General features: G+C 45.6%; 1 pseudogene; it reads right to left on the bottom strand.

Annotated features, from left to right (window-relative positions):
• Positions 1-478: 478 nt before the first annotated feature.
• On the bottom strand, positions 479-747 carry LOC102013738 (annotated as a pseudogene).
• Between the last annotated feature and the right edge of the window lie 3183 nt (positions 748-3930).

The raw sequence follows: 3930 nt of genomic DNA, 5'->3' as shown, positions 1-3930 counted from the left end.
CTAACCCATTCACATTATTAAGGGCAGCGGGAGGAGGTCCCCTCCAAACTGTTTCTGAGCAACTCCATCCTGCACAGCTATCCTATCTTCTATAATTCAGTCCTGCCCCTGCAGTTGTGACCTGCCATAATGACCAAGTTGGACCCATGGATTGGCTGAGTAACCAGTAACTCAGAGTAGGAAAAGAATGCCCCTACTAAGCTATGTCCAAGGCACAATATGTCCAGACAGGAATCTTCAGTTTGAGATGGTGCATACTGAAGCTGCAGAGGTCCCTACTAGCTTTCCACAGATTCACAAGTGAATCCTCAGCCTGTCCAAACAACCAAAATGTTCTTTGTCAAGCCTATGTCGCTGAATGGGACAAAAAGGAAGAAGTCTCTGCTCAACCAAAGTTTAGGCCTTGCCCTCAAACCTGTTGAAATCATTGCAAATGCTGTTATCATCCTGGTCACTCCCAGCTTCTCTCAAGTCGCGCCTACTGGAATTCTGGGGGCGAGCGCTGCGGTTGCTGGTCCGGCCGCTCCCCGGCTCCCCGGGAAGGGCACAGCGCAGGGGGCGGCACGCTCGGCCAAACTCCTTCACGCCACCCATTTCTGCGAATTCCAGGTGGAAGCAGCCACATTTGACTGCCCGGTGCACCTCAAAGCAGAATCTCAAAGAGTCCTCTGTCAGGTCCACGTATATCTCCTGAGCCATGGCCTCCAGCTTGTTAGTATCCAGGCTGGCCACCGAAATTTCCTCCATTTTAATCTGTAAGCAACTGTGCGAAAGGCAAGCGGCACGTTGGGGTCCAGCGGCCGCGCGTAAGCCTGGAGGCCTCGCAGGGCCGCGTCCTCCCGGGCGCTGGAGTCAGTGGAGTCTCAGGCTGCGGTGGCAGCTAGCGCTTGCAAGTCTTTCGCTTTGTTCTGATGTTCTCATGGGTCGAGGGCTCAGAGCAGCGTCTGGGCCTGGATTCACCGGCCGGCCCTCTCCTCTAAACTCTGAATAAAATTCCTGTGAACAGGTTTTCTACCCCTGAGCTACAAGAACGTGCAGTACTTAATAATGTATGGTCAGGCGAGGTTATGGTGGAGCTTGCAATTTGAACGGAAGGTGATAAATGCTCTTATAAGGTGCACTTCAGATCAGTTCTTATGGTCGTAGTTTACAGTTGTATCCCCAAACTTTCCACAGGATTTGTGGCTCCTGTTTCATTGTATTGCCCAGTTTTTTACACTAACTCTTGGGCTCTGAGTCAGTTGTCTGAGCCCACCGTGGGGGTCCTGTCTCTCTACCCTCCTTTCACTTTGCTCAGCCAGTGCTGTAGTACATGCTCAGTAAATGCGGCAGGGGGCTCTTCAGAACCAGAGCTCCCTCGACCTGCACCTGAGTCCTTTGCTGTATTTTGACATGTGGTATAATTTGGTGGCATTTAAAAGTCACCTTGCCCAATTGGGTCTAGCAGCAGCGCCCCATCCCCACGGGGCCTCCAGGAGAGCTGGCAAATCTGCCGCTGCCCTCTCACCATGGTCACCTACCCAGCGTCCCCTTAGCACCTTTAGCACTAACCACACAACAAACAGTTAGGGAAAAGGGATCTGAGTCTCTCTTTTACTCTCAGTAGAAACAAACTTTATCCTAGAAACAAAACTTCTCTCTCAGTAGAAACAAATTTTATGCTGTATTGAGGATATTGCCTTTAGTGACATGATTTTCTAGTCTTTTCTGATCTGATCCAGTGGATTTGCTATATGTGCTGGTGACAGTGATCATTTGAGTATAACTTCTGACCATCGTGGTGATGTGCCCACCACTTAACCTGGGTGAGATTTTATTAGGATCTTAAGGAATAAAAGCATCAAATGTTTTTAAAACTCATTGTAAAGCTTGCAGTGTGTGTTCCAAGCATGCCTGAAGGCAACGGGGCTGGTGTCCTTGTGTGGGGACAGAGCAGCCCACAGCTCTGCCTTTATGGTCCTGGCCACACAATTCTTGCCTCCTTGAATGTGACAGGACCAGGGACGGTGGACGTGGGCTCCACCACCAGTCTAGGGAGAATGACTGCAAGAATAAATGAAGGTGTGGCAGGAACATTACTAACCAGGTCGGGGCAGCATTTAATTATCCCTATGTCTCAAAAGCAGCTTTCATCTCAACTGCTTTGTAATTATAGTAAAGATATCAAAGATGCTATGGCAAACAGAAACACCAAATGACACCCAAGATTTGGAGGTGGATTTATTTACATCAATGGGCACTGATAAGGATCATTCCCAAAATATCAGGCTTTGATCTCTGGTGGTCTAGGGCTTATGTGGGATAAGCAAGAAGGAAGCACAGAGGCAGAATGGCTTGTCAGTTGGGCATTGGTTCTTACAATATGCATCATAGTAATCAACTATGCATCACAGTGATCAGCCATTTCTAAGAGACAGGAACAACCAAAACTGGAATAGGAACTATTACCTGGGCAACTAACAAACTGATGTATACTGGAGGAGCGGGGGTACATCTTCTGCTACAAAGACATCTCCTGAGAGTTAGGGCAGAGATGGGGTGGCTTCACACGGTTGGTTGCCTCCCTCCTCCTAGCGTCAGCTCCCGAGTTCTGGGGCCTCCTTCCTGAGCAGCCTTAGGTGCAGCAGCAGCTCCCCCTGCCCTGTAGCATCAGGTGGCCCCTGAGCCCACACTGTGTGCTGTTCTGGACCTGGGGTACATGAACCAGAGACAGCATTTGATTTTTCCCTTCCTTTCAGGTCAGTATTTGGCAACTTAGTCAAGCATGGGACCGTGCATCTAGGAAGGCTGCCTATAATGACTTCGATCCTACAAAAGTCCCCATAGCAGGGATGGAATTGACCTCCCTTCCTAGGCAACCTGCTCCAATTCAGACAACACTGTTCCTCCAGAGTCCTCCACAGGCTTAAGCACACTCATGCACTAAGATACGTTGACTCTCAAGAGAAACAGAATCACATTTTAAATTTGAATATTAGGTGTCTGAAACTAAGACTCCATAGTAGTGCCCCACAACCCCAGAAATCATTCCCTGTATGCTTCTAATGGTTTTGAAATGTCATGCAGGGTAGATGAATTCTACTTGCACATAATCAACTGTTATGAATTAGCAGATCAAATGAACATCTTTATAGAAATGACTAAGACCTTTGTACCGCAGCATCTTGCCTCCCCAGGGCTTTCTGTTAATTATGAGCTGTGAATAAGTAATACTTACTGACATTTCTCTGGGTGCATTATTTTATAAACAACATTATTCACTAATAGTCTTTCCATTTTGCCTTTATTACGTGGTGATCTTATCATTCTAAATGAGGAATTTTCACATTAAAAACAGGCAGATCTATAATTGAGTCATAAAGATGTGTAGGTTGTCACTGATAATAAAAAATTTATATACAGCATTGTACCTCACATTCTTTGTTCTACACTTCCACCTTCTCTTTTGCTCACACTTTTTCTTTTAGAAGTCTATAACACATCCCCTCAAAGTTTTCCATCCCAATGTACCAATTTTGTTCCTACACGGAAATGTTAACCTCCTCATTCTCAAAACCTCTAATAATTTTCTGTTTCTTTTGCACACTTGCACAGTTATTTCCCAACATGCCAAGATACAGAGCTAAGCACTTTCCATTTAATCTACACACAACTCTAGCCTGTAAATATTTTCCACATTTTACAGGAAGCGACCTGAGGTTCTGAGAATGCAGGTGCAAATGCAAAGGTCTCACAAAGCTATACCATTTTACCTCGCCTTTAAAACTTGGATGTTTGACTCTAATGCCAGTATTCTTTTTTTCTTTAATTTTTTATTTTAAAAATAAAAGGAAAACATTAACAGGCAGACAACCTTTAACAAAATAGCAAAAGAACAGTACAGACAATACAGAGTTACAAACAAAGTGGCAGGAAATTAACAATGCTTGT

This window comes from Chinchilla lanigera, unplaced genomic scaffold, assembly GCF_000276665.1.
Source record: "Chinchilla lanigera isolate Chin_1 unplaced genomic scaffold, ChiLan1.0 scaffold00104, whole genome shotgun sequence".
Taxonomy (NCBI): domain Eukaryota; kingdom Metazoa; phylum Chordata; class Mammalia; order Rodentia; family Chinchillidae; genus Chinchilla; species Chinchilla lanigera.
The sequence above is the reverse complement of the archived record's forward strand: the minus strand, read 5'-3'. Positions and strand labels throughout refer to the sequence as shown.